Below are 17706 nucleotides of genomic sequence, written 5' to 3' on the forward strand. Positions count from 1 at the left end.
GTATAATAGGCTCCAGTTTCATCCACCTCATTAGAACCGATTCAAATGTATTCGAGTTGCCAGTCCAGGTTCAATGCTCGATACTGGATGCTTGGGGCTAGTGCACGGGGACGACCCAGAGGGATGGAATGGGGAGGGAGGAGGGAGGAGGGTTCAGGATGGGGAACACATGTATACCTGTGGCGGACTCATTTTGATATTTGGCAAAACTAATACAATTTTGTAAAGTTTAAAAATAAAATTAAAAACAAACAAACAAAAAAAAAACCCTATGTAAACTTTCTCATATTTACCTCTCTAGTCTTATTTCTCTCCACTTCACTTTTAGAAAACTTTGTTATAGAAACTGAACTTTAAAACAGATTTTCTTGAATACAGTGCTATTCTCTCTCATCTCTATATCTCTGCATATAATATTCTCTGTGTGAGAAACATTTCTTCTCTTTTTCTTCTGTCTCCTTTTTTGGTCCTTCCCCTGAGGTATAATCACTGGGTCTTAGTTTTGGCATCATTTGATTCAGAAATCTCTTGATAGTCAGAAAATCTGGATTAGGGTCTCATTCCAAGCATTGCTGCAATTCTATCTACAGACTCATCAAGCTGTCTGTAGATGTGCCTAGGCTTCCCACCAAAACATAGTATCTGTGAGGGCAGGAATATGTTCTGTTGACTGGTAGAGTGCATGTACATTGTAAGTGATCTATAAATAGTTTCACACCCATAGATAAATGATGTACAGAAAAAATGTTAACTGTGATTACCCTCATATAGTCTGATGAAACTTTTCAATTAACATGTTGTGATGGTTAATTTTTAATGTGTCAGGTTGACTGACACATTGTATATATATAATATATATATTATGTAATATATATATAAAATACATGCATATATATATATATATATATATATAATCTCTCTGCAGAGAATCTTGTTTATTTATATCCTACTGTTTCTCTGGAGTGCCCTAATGCACAAGTACTGCATCATAACTATTGATTAACCCAAATTTAACATTTCTGCATGCTTTTGTTTTACAATATAACTGAGATGAAGCAGGCTATAATATTTGTTGTTGTACCAATGTGAGCTAGTTATATTTTTAAAGCTCTCCAATCTTTCTGTCCCCATTATCATCAACCTAGTTCAAGTCATATGCTATTCCTACTTTCAGCTGGTTTTAAAGTATTTATGACTACTCTTTCAGCTGGAAAGGAAAAGCTTTGCCTGTGTGAAAGAAGTATATTATAGTATTCTTTTCTTAATTATTGAATGTGTTACAAAATAAAAATAAAATTTAATTTAAAAATACTCAGTCTTTGAATGCTATGATGGAAATAATGCATTACCAATTTAATAGCCTAAAATACATCTTAATATTCCAGGACATTCTTTTCCAAGTCCTGTCTAATAATAAAGGCAATCACACTGAAAACTTAGCTGTCCTAAGATTTTACTCTTCTTGGGCTATTTACTTTTTTGTTTTTTAGAATTATATGACTATAAAGTTTTGTGAACCTCCTTGGGTTGTCTATCAACAAGTTTAATGTTGCCCAATGAATGCTTGGTAACTGAATAATGTATCAGTAAAATATTACTAGTTGACAAGTGTTTTATTAATCAAATAGCAAAAAGAATTTATATAAGATCATTGACTCTGTGTTCAGCAATGTTTTTATCCTTAAAAGCATTGGCAGGAGTTGTAATCAATCTTAGATTACTTAACCTCTCTGAAAAACAGTTATTTATCTATTAAAAAAAGTAATTAATTTCCTATCTTTTATTTCTTATAATAATTAAATAAGGTGATACATTTAAAGTATGTACACCATACATAATAAGCACTCAATAAGTGTCATTTCAAAGTAATGAGAAACATTGTGCCCATTATTCACAATAAGAGCATATGTGTGTGTGTGTTGTTTTTTCTTTTTTCTGTTTTGTGGAATAACCTGCATTGTGTAAAATCATGGCAATCCCTTCCTTGAGAAGTCTGTATAGGTTTAATATTCCTCTAAAGGTTTCCCTGAGCTTTATGAGATCTTAGAAGGAATTATTACCCATCATTCCTGACTTATAAATAAACCTGTATTAAGCAAGATTTTTAGTTTTAAACTACACTGTTTTTAATAATTATTAGAAAATATCCAGGAACTTCCAGTTAGAATTGTTGATTTTAGAAGTGACTAGGCACATTAACTCTTTCAGTGAAGTAGGATATCACTTGGAAAAATATCTCTGTAGAGTGAGTTAACTGGTACTCTAGACCAAGAGCATTAATGTATTTCAAAAATGTCTTACTCTACCTGGAAAAAAAATTCATAAGTAAAAGTTTGCCAACTAATGAAGATGTGGGGTTAGTACTTATACACTTAAAAGTAAATCACTTTCACAAAATAAGACAGGGTTACTCTAATTCTAGTCAGATTCAAAATCCCATTATTATGATTTATTCCAATATTGATTGTGTGGCAATAGTGCACTAGGCCGGAGAAGGCGATGGCACCCCACTCCAGTCCTCTTGCCTAGAAAATCCCATGGACGGAGAAGCCTGGTGGGCTGCAGTCCATGGGGTCGCTAAGAGTTGAACACGACTGAGTGACTTCACTTTCACTTTTCACTTTCATGCATTGGAGGAGAAAATGGCAACCCACTCCAGTGTTCTTGCCTGAAGAATCCCAGGGACGGGGGAGCCTGGTGGGCTGCCGTCTATGGGGTCGCACAGAGTCGGACACGACTGAATCGACTTAGCAGCAGCAGCAGCAGCAGCAGCAGCAGCAGTGCACTAGGCAAGCCAGAGTGGTTCAGTTCTACAAGGATGCCAGTGATTATGCAGGTTAAACTCGTTCTGCTACATATATGCCAAAACCCAATTTTTAAGCATGGATAACTTCATTTTACTTATTTCAAACTCAAAGTCACAGAGGACATCATGCACATATAAAAAGCTTTAAAAATTTCAGTTGTTTGCTAGCTATCTATGACAAACTTCAAAAACTTGAAAAGGAAGACTGCTGACAAAGCAGAGAATACAGGTACACTTCTTTTCAAACAATAACCCACAAATGAAAGAAGAAACTAAAAATTCTACCAGAAATAAATCCCTGATTGTTCTCCTGTCAGCCTGTCACCTACATGAAACAGCTGCTACAGCAAAGACAGATACAGCAGATGTTGCTACTAAAAGTACTAATGCTAAAGCTTTTCACAAAGAGTTTTATTTTCATTAATGTAAAACTGTGCCAGCATGTTTCATGAATCCGGTGACACTGCCAATCAATTAGATTCTCAACATGGCCTCTGTCACTGTCACAGTTATGTCTAGTTTAGCATTTGCACCATTTTATTAAAGTATTAGAACTCAGGCTATCTTTCCTGATTTGTGTATTATGTCAGTGAAGAACATTTTTTAAAACTTAGACACACCAAAATTCCTCCACGTTAGTCCGTGAATAAAGGTGGGAAAATACCTAGTCCTCAACTACTTTCCAAAGACGGAGACTCATATCCAAACCAAAGAAAAGAAGAAGCCTAAAAATTCAAATATGCAGCATAAAATAACTCAGGTCCCAGGTCTTATAACTCTTAAAGTTGTTGTCCCTCAATTTCTTTGTACACACAGCTCCCTAGCCTGGAATACCCTTCCATCCTTTTCCAACTCGGATACTTCTAACCATTCCTAAGCATTCTTGAGATGAAATGTTACATCCTCTTTTAGGCTCCTGCTGCTGCTGCTAAGTCACTTCAGTCGTGTCCGATTCTGTGCAACCCCATAGATGGCAGCCCACCAGACTCCCCTGTTCCTGGGATTCTCCAGGCAAGAACACTGGAGTGGGTTGCCATTTCCTTCTCCAATGCATGAAAGTGAAAAATAAAAGTGAAATGAGGTACCATTTCACACCAGTCAGAATGGCTGCGATCCAAAAGTCTACAAGTAATAAATGCTGGAGAGGGTGTGGAGAAAAGGGAACCCTCTTACACTGTTGGTGGGAATGCAAACTAGTACAGCCACTATGGAGAACAGTGTGGAGATTCCTTAAAAAACTGGAAATAGACATACCTTATGATCCAGCAATCCCACTGCTGGGCATACACACTGAGAAAACCAGAAGGGAAAGAGACACGTGTACCCCAATGTTCATCGCAGCACTGTTTATAATAGCCAGGACATGGAAGCAACCTAGATGTCCATCAGCAGATGAATGGATAAGAAAGCAGTGGTACATATACACAATGGAGTATTATTCAGCCATTAAAAAGAATACATTTGAATCAGTTCTAATGAGGTGGATGAAACTGGAGCCTATTATACAGAGTGAAGTAAGCCAGAAAGAAAAACACCACTACAGTATACTAACGCATATATATGGAATTTAGAAAGATGGTAACAATAACCCTGTGTACGAGACAGCAAAAGAGACACTGATGTATAGAACAGTCTTATGGACTCTGTGGGACAGGGAGAGGGTGGGAAGATTTGGGAGAATGGCATTGAAACATGTAAAATATCATGTATGAAACGAGTTGCCAGTCCAGGTTCGATGCACGATACTGGATGCTTGGGGCTGGTGCACTGGGACGACCCAGAGGGATGGAATGGGGAGGGAGGAGGGAGGAGGGTTCAGGATGGGGAACACATGTATACCTGTGGCAGATTCATTTTGATATTTGGTAAAACTAATACAGTTATGTAAAGTTTAAAAATAAAATAAAATTGAAGAACAAAAAAAAAAAAAAAGAAAGTGAAGTCGCTCAGTCATGTCCGACTCTTCTCGACCCCAGGGACTGCAACCCACCAGGCTCCTCATCAGCCTTAAATAGTCTCTTGTCTATTTCTTATTAACTTTCCATATATACTTCTGTGTCACATTTATGTATTGAAATGTAAAGGCCACTATCTTTTGAACTCTGAGAGTATGAATTTGCTTTCTTCATTTGGTAATTGTAGTGCTCAGAAAACTAAGGTCACATCTTTCAGTCCAATCACTTCATGACAAACAGATGGGGAAACAGTGGAAACAGTGAAAGACTTTTTTTGGGGTGTGGGGGGTAGTGGTGGCCCCAAAATCACTGAAGATGGTGACTGCAGCCATGAAATTAAAAGACGCTTGCTCCTTTGAAGAAAAGCTATGACCAACCTAGACAGCATATTAAAAAGCAGAGACATTACTTTGCCAACAAAGTTCTGTGTAGTCAAAGCTATGGTTTTTCCAGTAGTCATGTATGGATGTAAAAGTTGGACCATAAAGAAACCTGAGCACCAAAGAACTGATGCTTTTGAACTGTGATGTTGGAGAAGACTCTTGAGAGTCCGTTGGACAGCAAGGAGATCCAACCAGTTCATCCTAAAGGAAATCAGTCCTGAATATTCATTGGAAGGACTGATGCTGAAGCTGAAGCTCCAATACTTTGGTCACCTAATGTGAAGAATTGACTCATTAGAAAAGACCCTGATTCTGGGAAAGACTAAAGGCAGGAGGAGAAGGGGATGACAGAGGATGAGATGGTTGGATGGCATCTCGACTCAGTGGACATGAGATTGTGTAAACTCTGGTAGTTGATGATGGACAGGGAAGACTGGCATGCTGCAGTCCATGGGATTGCAAAGAGTCAGACATGACTGAATGACTGAACTGAACTGAACTTGGTTCAGAGCTTGTTTAACCTAAGCCCAATAAATACTTCATGAGTGAATGAACAACCGTCACACCCACAACCCCATATAAATTAGCCAAAGATGAAATCGCTGTTTTCACTTGAATAGGATAAGCTGATATCAGAAAGATTTTTTTTTTCCCACTGAAAAGAGCAGATATGGAGCAAAGACACTGCCAAACATATATATGTCAAATTAGTATTCTGTTTCAAAGAATTGGGGACTCTTTTATTTTCCTTAAGTAAAGTGGAATCAATTTTTCACATGACACTTTTATAATGGGTTCATAAACATTCGATTTTGTTCAGAAGATAGATCAGGATAGGGAGGGGGCCTAGACCTATATCATAAGAATATTTGCTATCATGTATTAACTTTTACATTGAGAACAGATGTTTCAGAGAATAAAAAGACTAGAAAAAGGATCAGTGGGTTAAACTATGCTGAGAGAGACATTGTTCAACAGAAGATTTAACAATGAATATGTTAACAAACAGTGAAACCCAAAGATAGAATGTGATATTCTAATCAATAGCAATTTTTTTTTTGTCAATGAACATATTGAAATAATTGGCAGAGGGAATTCAGTTATTAAATGGCTGTAAAGCTAGCTTAATTTTAAAGATTCATTTTTTATCTAAAATTCCATAATATTGATATTCTAGTTACTAAAGTTAGGGCTTCCTTGGTGGCTCAGATGGTAAAGAATCTGTCTACAATGCAGGAGACCTAGGTTTGATTCCTGGGTTGGGAAGATCCCTTGGAGAGGGGAATGGCTATCCACTCCACTATTCTTGCCTGGAGAATCCCATGGACAGAGGAGCCTGGTGGGGTACAGTACATGAGGTTCAAAGAGTCAGACAGAACTAAGCACACACACACACACACACACACACACGAAGTTAGGGTAAGATATTAACACTTCAATTTTATGGCATATTTTAGTGCTTTTTTCTTTCTATTAAAAAATAGTGCTTCCTTTTATAAATCAGTTCAACTGTAGGAAATCCTCAGCTTATACACAGTTCCTTGGATTTGAAGTTAAAATTGCTATAGATTTTAACTTAGTGTTTTTAATAACGTGGGATTTTGCATAACTCAATAATACTTCAAACTCTTTCTCTATAAATGACAAACAGCATTTTTTAATTTATTTATTTTGGGGGTCATCTTCCAACCTTAAAATGACTGGTCTCATCACTTTATTGTACTAATAATCCTCACTATTCAACACAGCAAGTAAAAGAAATAAAATACCTCTGGATTGGCAGGAAATACAGACATTGTCTTCCTTCTCAGACAACATGATTGTTTATTTAGAAATCCAATGAAAGCTAAAAAAAAAAAAGCTCTTGGAGATAACAAACAAGATGAGTAAATTGACAAAATATTGTACTTTATATCAAAGTATAAAATAGTTATATATCTGAAAAATATGTGTAGGCAATTTACATAGAAAAATGCAAAACACCGATGAGAAAGTAAAGCAGACTTAAACTACAGAGAGATAACCATGTGCACAGAGAGAACACTCAACATTAAAATGCCAATTATCAATGCAATGTCAATCAAATCCCAGTAAGCCCTCTTTTATAAGTTAATAATATATGTTTTATATATATATGTATAGTTATAATTTTACCATATTATAATGCGATAATTAAAGATATTTATAAAATTTTCCTAAATAAGCTTTCCTTATTTATGCTGCTTCTAGTGATTTTTTTTAAAGTAGTTTATCCAAAGTTTGTTAGATTTGGGTTTTATGATTTTTCAAGTTTTGTTATTAAGCATATGAGAAAAAATAATTTATATTTTATTTTTCATTTCTATGTTTACTAGCTATGAAGAAATTTTATCATATGTTTGTTTACCTTTTGTATCTGTTATTATAAGGGAAGTCTCTTTCTGGCTAAGCTCGATGTTTCTATTTGAACTACTAATATGTTTCTCAGGCATCAATATTAGTGACATTCATATTATAATTTTAAGTTTTTCTCTGTAATTTTTGTAGCAAGTATGAGATATCTGACTCCATGTTTTAACAAAGAAAGCTATACATTTGTTATAGTCAAGCAATATTTCTTTATGATTTTGCCAGTAGTATTTGAACTTGGAAATTCCTTACCTAGTGTATAATAAATTTACTTCATCTTTCATGATTTCATAAATTTACTTTCATTTAGTTTCTTATAACCTTTTACTTGATATATCCTTTTGTGTAAATTGTGAAGTAAAGATAAAATCTGCATATTTGTTTTGCTTTTTTTCCCAACTGGTTATGAACTGCTTTATAATATTTCATGAACATCCTCTTATTCACAAATGGTCTGGAACATTTATTTGGAGCTTGGTTATTTTTGATTATCTTCCTACCTATTGATTTTGGTCTCCTATGTCAAAGCTTCTTAGATCACTTTCTGTTTCCATCTATTTTCTCTTCTTTTCATGGTGATATTCTAAATAGACAGTTAATCATTTATCTAGTTTACAAAACGTCATCCAAGCTGAAGTTTAAATTATGTTATATTGATGCTAATGATTAAATCAGTGAATGGGTCTTCTTACAGTTTTTCTAAATTGAGGTAAGTGCTACACAAATGTTTATCTTTTTCACTTATAAAAATCATTTTGTAGAAGTTGCAAAATAAGTTACTTCTGAATAGAAACCTTTTAAGACATAAGTTCTTAGTCATGTACAGATGTTTTCCATGGGGTCATTTGGGAGCACAGTGTCAATAAATACATTTTATCATTCATAAGTTCTCATTGAGCAATCATGATATGCTTGGTTAAATACTATGTATAGGCATGAGTCAGTTCAGTTCAGTCGCTCAGTTGTGTCCGACTCTTTGTAACCCCGTGAATCGCAGCACGCCAGGCCTCCCTATCCATCACCAACTCCCGGAGTTCACTCAGACTCACGTTCATCGAGTTCAGTGATGCCATCCAGCCATCTCATCCTCTGTCATCCCCTTCTCCTCCTGCCCCCAATCCCTCCCAGCATCAGAGTCTTTTCCAATGAGTCAACTCTTCGCATGAGGTGGCCAAAGTACTGGAGTTTCAGCTTTAGCATCATTCCTTCCAAAGAAATCCCAGGGCTGATCTCCTTCAGAATGGACTGGTTGGATCTCCTTGCAGTCCAAGGGACTCTCAAGAGTCTTCTCCAACACCACAGTTCAAAAGCATCAATTCTTCGGTGCTCAGCCTTCTTCACAGTCCAACTATCACATGGGTAATTATAAATAAAAGTGCATGGTTACTTACCCCATAGCAAGCAAGGATTATGGTCAATAGAAGGTTTTGAAATTCAAAATATATTAAGGAGCTTAGAATTTGTCTTAAAAGAAATATAGTTCCTGAGCTGAGTTATGACATTAGAAGAGTGGGTTTTTAGAAAAGTTTTTCATGTTATCATCTGATTAGCTGTGTGTGGAAAAAATTTGAAGGTGAGAAAGCAGAGAAAGGAAGAAGAAATAAAAATACCCAGCAACAATACAAATGGGTGATTAAAAACTAGGTAATCATAACATGGAAGAAAAAATAATATGATAATATGAAAAAAATTATAAATGCAAAATTCATACTAGTTTAATCAATAGATAATTATTAAACCTAGTGTGTGTCAGACACTGGGCAGAGTGCAAATATTGAAAAGCAAATGATTTTTCCTTTGAAAGCTCTTTGTATAGATAAAGACTAAGAAATGGACAATTCATAATAGCACTAGATATACACATTGTGTTACAAATTCAAGTGACTAATATTATAAACATGTGCAGGGAAGTGGTAGGTCTGGCCTTCAATTGAGCATGGAATATTTATTCTTAATTTATTCATACAACTGATATTTATAGATAATATTTGAAAAATTTTAGACACTGAGGGTACATGAGTGGACCACATAACTTTGGTCCCCAACATATATAAAACTCAAAATTTGGTGAAGGGAATGAACATGTAACAGGTTATTATAATACAGTGTGATAAGCACTGGAATGGAAACCTTGATATGTTGGTATGAGAACACAAGAGAGGGAAATAATCCATACATTGCACATTAGGATGAAGTACATCTTTTTAATTTATTTTGATTTATTTTACTTTACTTATTTTCAAGCACAAATGTAACAGTACAGAAATTTTCTGTGCCAAGGACTAAAAAGCAAGAATTTATTTCATATTATTTGTTTTATATGGATAAAAAAATTAAAAAATAACAGACAAATTAACAATTAGTCATATATTTAAAAAGTAATATAATTCAATATATATGTTAAAGGAGAAATTATAATAGAATTACACACTATTCAGACCCAAGAAAGATGAAACCCTATATGACAAAACTTCTAGGATATAGATAAGGCAATATTTTAAAGGTAGTTTACAATCATTAATGAATACATTGTAAAGAAGAAAGACTGAAAGTAAGTTGTTCAACTCATTATATTAAAAAATTATAGAGTTGACTTGATGAAAGTAAAATAATGAAAGTCGGAGCAGAAATTGAGATAAAATGAAAAACAGGAGAAAATTAACAAAACCAAATAACATTTCACAGAGAAGTTTCTTTAAAGATAAAACTATAATCTTATTGGTACAGCAATATAGAAGGCAATAAATATGTATTATCAAAGTATGAAATAAAATAACATTGATAAATATTACATATTCCTAAAAGTATTCTAAAATTTCAATATATTTGAAAAATATTAAAAAGTTGAACAATTGTAAGAAAAAAAAATGTAGATTCCAAAATTTACTAAAGAGAATATCTGAATAAATCTATAATTAAAAAAACTCAATAATATGTAAAAAAAAAATCACCATACTTCTGCATTGGTAAATAACTAATCCATCAATCAGTCAGTCAATTCTAAATTGTTATGAGTTATCTATCAAATGTTCAAGGAAGAACATTCGTTTCCTATACTATATAACATTTTTTAAAGAATAGAAAACTTTGGTAAATCTATCTAGTTTATTTTAGGAAGCTAGTATGTAATTGATATTAATAACTTTTAAGTACATTACAAGAGCTGATTTAAAGGAAAATCTCAATATAAATACACGCAAAAACCCTAAAAAAATATTAAAAAGGCAAATTCAGCAATAGAAAAAAATTACATGAGATTCTAGAAAGTCTTATAAAGAGTAGCAAAAATCCTCCAGTAAACTTTATATATAAGGGTGAAACTACAAGTATTTCTATTTACAGTTAGAAATAACATAAGGGGTTTTGAGTTATTACACCTTCTATTCACTATTGTATTTGATGTTCTGTTGAGCAGATTACAAAGAAATATGGTGCAAGGTTATAAAAATTGAAAAGAAATAAAATAATTATGTTTAACAATATACAGAAGAAAATCAGAGTTAATAAACACAAGTCTGCTAGATTCAAAGTTAGTATATAAAATGCAGTTATCTTCTCACAAGCAACAAATAGCTAAAAAATATAATTTTAATAAGATGCTTTTTACATTAGTAACAAGAATGTAAGGCATATAAGATCAGATATAACAAGACACAAAAAAATTATGAGTTAACAATGCAAAAAAAAGAAAACTTCCTTAAAAGAACTGGAAAATATAATATATGCAAATATGTGGTATACACATGAATGGAAATTTTCAATATTTTAAGATATCAATTCTCTCTGAATTAATAAATTCAAAGCTAGTCCAAACACAATCCTATCATCTTAAAATATTTGTAGTTTGAATGAAGATCCTAAAATAAAAATGAAGTATTGGGGGTTAAAAATACCTAAGAAAGTATTACGAATAATGTGGTTTATGAGCAAAACTAAATAGCAAGTTGAAGCTATATTAATTAAAATTGTTTATCTCACATAGACAAATATACCAGAAGAACAAAATAGAATGCCCCCAAACTGACACCAGAGTATACAGAGTCATTTGACATATGACAGAAGCAGCATTATAAACTAGTGAGGAAAAGATGAGTTTTTTGATAAATATCAGACATGTGGCTATGTCTTTTGAAAAATGAAATTACATCCCTAATTCATCCCTAAAACACATTCTAGATAGATTAAAGAGCTAAATACAAATGTTTAAAAGAAATACAAGTGTTTATATTTAATAAGAAACAATAAAAGTACTTTTAACTCATGGGATTGGGACTTATAAGCAAGACACACACATTCAGATATATCACTGCCTGTAAAAGACATGTTGCTAAATTTAATTACATTTTAATTGAAATAATAGCACAGAGGAAGTAAAGCATAAACAAAGTTTCAGAAGATCTGACAGCTTGCAAGTGCTATTATTCAGATTCAGTACAAGATAAACTGGACAATTAAAACACAAGCCAATTGGAAATGAACCAAGATTATTAAGAGGACATTATTTATAGAAAAGAAAAACATTGATAGGAATTATAGGTATATATGTATAAAAATGCTCAATGTCAATAGTCATCAGGAAAATGCAAATTACGTGTGTGAGATATTATAGGATAGGCTAAAATTGCAAATCTGACAAATATATATTTGGACGAGGATATGGGTGATACTGTATATCTGGTGATACCAGGTAATGCTGATGGGAGTAATACTTGGTATAAAAATATTGATATATGTTTTAACAATACCTAATAAAGATAAACATATGCATACCCAATAACGAAAATTTTTCTCTTGTCCTAGAGGAACTCAGAAATCTATATTTTCTGTTCCTTACTTGAATTTTTATCATGTTGCCTTATATGTGGAAGGCTTTGTTTACATAGAAATAAATACATAACTTGGCATAGAAAAAGTATTTAATTGGTGATATATATCTTAAAGATTAAACAAAATTCATTGTTTTACTAAATGTGTCACTAACCTTTTTCTTCGAAGATGCAAAACACTGTCTTAATGAATAAGATTTTTATCCTCCCGTCTCACTAAACTTTGAAAACACTCTGATTCAAACAACTGTTATTATTTAGAAAGGATGTACTATATGGACTCAATCATTGTACCAATAAAATGATATGATAAAACCTTCTGATTAAATCCGCAATAGTAAGAACCTAACTCTACTGCTAAAAGAGAGATGTTATCAAAGGGAAAAAAAAGGCAAATGAATTAGTGAATGTTTGAAGAGGAAAAAATATAAAAAGAAAACTAAATGAGATGCAATTACACAGGACATAAAGGGAATTGTAAAACATTGTTTTCATGGAGCAGGCTTGCAAGAGGTAGGAAAAAATAGGTAAAGCTAGTAACAGATAACACCTTCAAAAGGCAAAGATTTTTAATGTTGATTATTTTAACTTGGTCCATTAAAAGCAATTTGAAATGGGGACCTGTAGAACAAGAAGGCAAAGAACCAAGATGCAATGTGGAAATGAATGAGTTAGAGAAAGTACATTACAAAAATGTACAGATTCTGGGTATATTAAATATATTAGGCACTGACAATTTGAATAATGAAAAGAGCTAGTAGATGTTTCTTACCACTCATTGAGGATCAGCAAGATATCTGAAAAGCCTTTATATATAGCTAAAATAAAAAACAGAAGTTCTACTTAAAGGGGAAATTTAATTATCTTTTGTGCTTGCAATTTAACTAACAAAATTTTTTCTAGTAGTTAAGGAAAGATGCACCATAGGATATTTTAAGATTAAATACTCTAGTCATACCATACTATGGCTTCAGAATATCCAAGAAAAACAATAAATGTAATCAGTCTTCATAATAACAGGAGTTTTGATTTTGTTCCACGTGACATATTTATCAATAGACTGGGAAAATGGACATTGTTCAGCTGAACTATTAGACAAAAATGCAGTTGTAGAATAAGTGTGGGTGGTTTATCTAAAACATCATTATCAATAGATCAGGGTGAGACTGGAAGTCATAATAAGAAATGCTCTACAGAGACTTGGCCCAGTTCTATTTAACATTTTCATTCATGACCTAGATAACAGCATGTAAAGTGTACTCTTTAAGGATAGGGTTAGCATACTAAACTCTTGTAAAATATTAGGAAAAAATGATCATAAAATTTTTTAAAAATAGTGTAAGTCAATATTTAACAAATACAAATTGGAAAATACTTTGTACTGATAATACCAGTAAAGTATTTACTTCCTGAATGTAATATAAGTTGAAAATATATTAACCCTATACTACAATTTATAAATCCCAGAAAGTGTGTTTGTTAGAATGCAAATATATATTAAGCCCTCTTAGACTCATCTCATATTCAGTTGAGGTTTCAACTTACTTAAAAGACATTTTGAAAAGCTGGAAGGACCAATATAAAACAAATGAAAAATTGTATTTACATGAAAAAAGTAATCCATTGGTGATAGCAAGAGAATTTGAAGCTAGAAATAAATAAGGGAGTATTTTAAGAAAATACGGATTATTTCCTATTACCATGAAAGTCAAAATATAATAGCATAGACTTAATTGGCAGTATTGATAAGAGAAGAGATCTGTAATTTAGCTATTAAAAATAAGAAGCTTTGACTAGCATTAGTTCAGTTTGTATCTGGGCTAGATTGGATCTTAGGTTTGCTTCCAACCCAAAAAAGCACTTGGAGATGAAAATTCTTTGTATTAATTGATTAATCCACTTCTCATGGTATATGTATGCTATGCTATGCTAAGTCACTTCAGTTATGTCCAACTCTGTGTGACCCCATAGATGGCAGCCCACCAGGCTCCCCCGTCCCTGGGATTCTTCAGGCATGAACACTGGAGTGGGTTGCATTTCCTTCTCCAATGCATGAAAGTGAAGAGTGAAAGTGAAGTCGCTCAGTCATGTCCGACTCTTAGAGACCCCATGGACTGCAGCCTACCAGGCTCCTCCATCCATGGGATTTTCCAGGCAAGTCTAACTGGAGGTGGGTGCCATTGCCTTCTCCGCATGGTATATGTAGGCTAGAAGAATACCCAGATGGCCCCTCCCAATGACAGATTCCCTTGAATAATCCACTTCTCTGAAGTTTGTTCCTTCTAACCAAAAAAAAAAAAAAAAAAAAAAGTGAAAGAATTATACAAATGTACTAAGGTTCCAAATCAATTGACCTGAATCAAAGCTGATATTAATCAAGTCAGATTATTTATGTTAAACAAAAGGTGATCTCTTTAAAAGAGTCTAGAAGTCAGAAACTCAGAATGACAGATTCTTCCACTGACTTTCAAGAAGACAGTGATCATGAGTTCTACAATTTCAAGGAAATGAACCTGCGATAACCTGAGGTAATTATGAACCTGATTTTTTCACATGCATCACTTGCTAACTCTCTCTATCTGCCACTTTCTTTTTGCCCCCTGGTTAAAAAATTCCCTGCCATGTAATTTTGTCAGCAATTTGTCATGAAAATAATGATTTGTCTACTCCTTTGCACTTTGGGACAGACACCTTAATCAGGATAAACTGCCACAAATTGGCACTCTTCACAGACTATCCATTGGAACATCTTTCTTAAATATTCACTATATATCTAGGCGGGGGGGGGGGCAGGTAGTGGGCAACATGAGTGTCAGAAAGTTCTTTAAAAAATAATAACTTTCCATTTGAAAATAATATCCTTTAGTGGAAATAGAAACATTTTATATTTCCTCATCTATTGACAGAAATGGGCTATTGGCTCCAGCATACTCACTTACTGTAATAATATTTAAATATATAGTATTTGTGAAATCCTGAAAACAGTACTCTTTTTCCTTGTTATTTGTCTTTGTGGGCAGGTGCCCACTTGCTTGACTTATTACAGTGTGAGCAGTAGAATTGAATAATGATGAGAACACAGGCCCCAAACCAAAACTCGTATGTATTTTTCTCTAGTTCTATGAACTAGTTAGAAAGTTGTCCTTAATTTTCTGCCTTAGAAAAACCTGTTTTTTGTTGTTGTTCAGTCATTAAGTCATGTCCAGTTCTTTTGCAATCCCATGGACTATAGCCTGCCAGGCTCCTCTGCCCATGGGATTTTCCAGGCAAGAATACTGGAGTATATTGCCATTTCCTTCTCCAGGGGATCTTCCCAACCCAGGGATCAAACCCTCCGCTCCTGCTGCTTCTCCTGCCTTGCAGGCAGATTCTTTACCACAAACCACTGGGGAAGCCTCAACCTATCTATATATTGGAAATAATAATAGTATAATCTTTTAAGGAAATTGCTAACTAAAGTAAGTAGCATGAATAAAGTGTGTTTATAGTAGTAGGGAGATTATAGAGATTGATCATAAGAAATTAATCCCTTTGATATCTAGGCTGACAACTTCTAACATCTGAAGTCAGCAAACTGGAAACTCAGGAGAGTGAATGGTATAGTTGTAGTCCAAAGGCCTTCAGGTTTAAGATTCAATAAGAGCTGATGGTCAGTTAAAGTCTAATGGTGGTTAAAAAAAAAAAAAGGAAAACAAAACCAAAACAAAAAATTAAACTAATGATATCCCAGATTGGGTCAGTCAAGCAGGAGGAAAATTCTCCTTATGGGAGTAACTGCCTTTCTGTTCTAAGTCTTCAACTGATTAAATCGGCTTGCCCATATTAGGGAGGGTAATGAACTTTATTCAGTTTACACTTTCAAATGTAACTGTCTGGAGAAGCAAGAGTGTTTTCCTTGAGTAGGTGTCAAATAAGTTGCAGTTTGAAGAATGGTTTTATGTTTGTAAATCAGCCTTGATGCATATAAAATGTCATTAAGGACATAAGAAACAGGTAGAAGATGTTATGTAGTCTATTTAGGGAAAACGAGATTGCTCTGTATGACTGTGGTAAAAGCTTTTCATTTTATGCAAAGGCATTTAAACTTTATCCTATATGCAAGTGGAGTGTTGAAGAAATTTAAAGTAGAGAAGTATCATAATTATGCATTTTAGAAACATCCCTCTGGCTGTGGGGTGGGAGAGTGGAGAATAAACTGGAAAGCATTTTAAAATTAAAGGCATATGAAATATTTTCTGAAGGACATTGTGGTATTTAACATAAGAAACAGCAAGCAAAGATAATAATAATGGCAAAGAAGAAACAGAATTAAAATAAGCTGTCATGGAAGCATAAGAACTCAGGAAAAAAAAAATAAATAAAGTTGCTCAGTCATGTCTGACTCTTTGCAATCCCATGATCTGTAGCCTCCCAGGCTCCTCTGTCCATGGAATTCTCCAGGCAGGAGTATTGGAGTGGGTTGCCATTTCCTTCTTCAGGGGATCTTTCTGACCCAGGGATTGAACCCATTTCTCCTGCATTGCAGGCTGATTCTTTACGGGTTGAGCCACCTAAGGGCTCAGACTCCTTTGCTAAAGGAAATTAATGAAATTCTGTCATCCTTGTTTTCAATTTGAGCAACCAAATTGATCATGGAATCTTGTACCCAAGTGAAGAATACAGGGGAGGGAAACATTTTTGGTGGTTAGATAACTAGTTCAATGATGGGCGCTTGAATTAAATGATCTTTAAGTAATTCACCATATTTGTCATTGTGATGGTGGATTAGGCTACTGAAGGAGAGAATATGAAATGGTAAGGGAGAAAGGTCAAGAGCAGAAATCCCAGGAGCACCAACTTTTATGTAATAGACTGTACAACAGAAATTCAAAAAGGATTCTGAGAAGAAGAGTTAAAAGCAGTAAGACACACATAAAAACAACATTATAAAATAATTCAGAGTGAAGGGTGGAATGAAAGATCAGGGGAATCTATTTTCAGCCTTTTTCCTCTCCTCTCTCATCAGTGGGCTCTGTAAATCCATCATCTAGTTAATTCTGTCTCTGAACTCTCAGGCTAATTTTTCAGATTTTCTGCCCCATTTAAATTATTTTACTCAGTACTTATAATATTGGTAATGCTACATTGATAATACTGATAATAAAATGGGTAATATACTTTTACCAATTCCAGGTCAGGCAACAATTAACAACTTTTGATACAAAGTATGACATGGCAACAGATTCACTTTGTTAGCAATGTTAACATGCAGTTGAGTTCATCTGAATACTTTTTTTTTTTTTTTGGAAATAGAAAAAAGTAACAAACGGGTAAAATTTAAGATTCTTGGATATTTGTGACTGATTGAT

This window comes from Bubalus bubalis, chromosome 1, assembly GCF_019923935.1.
Source record: "Bubalus bubalis isolate 160015118507 breed Murrah chromosome 1, NDDB_SH_1, whole genome shotgun sequence".
Classification (NCBI taxonomy): Eukaryota; Metazoa; Chordata; class Mammalia; order Artiodactyla; family Bovidae; genus Bubalus; species Bubalus bubalis.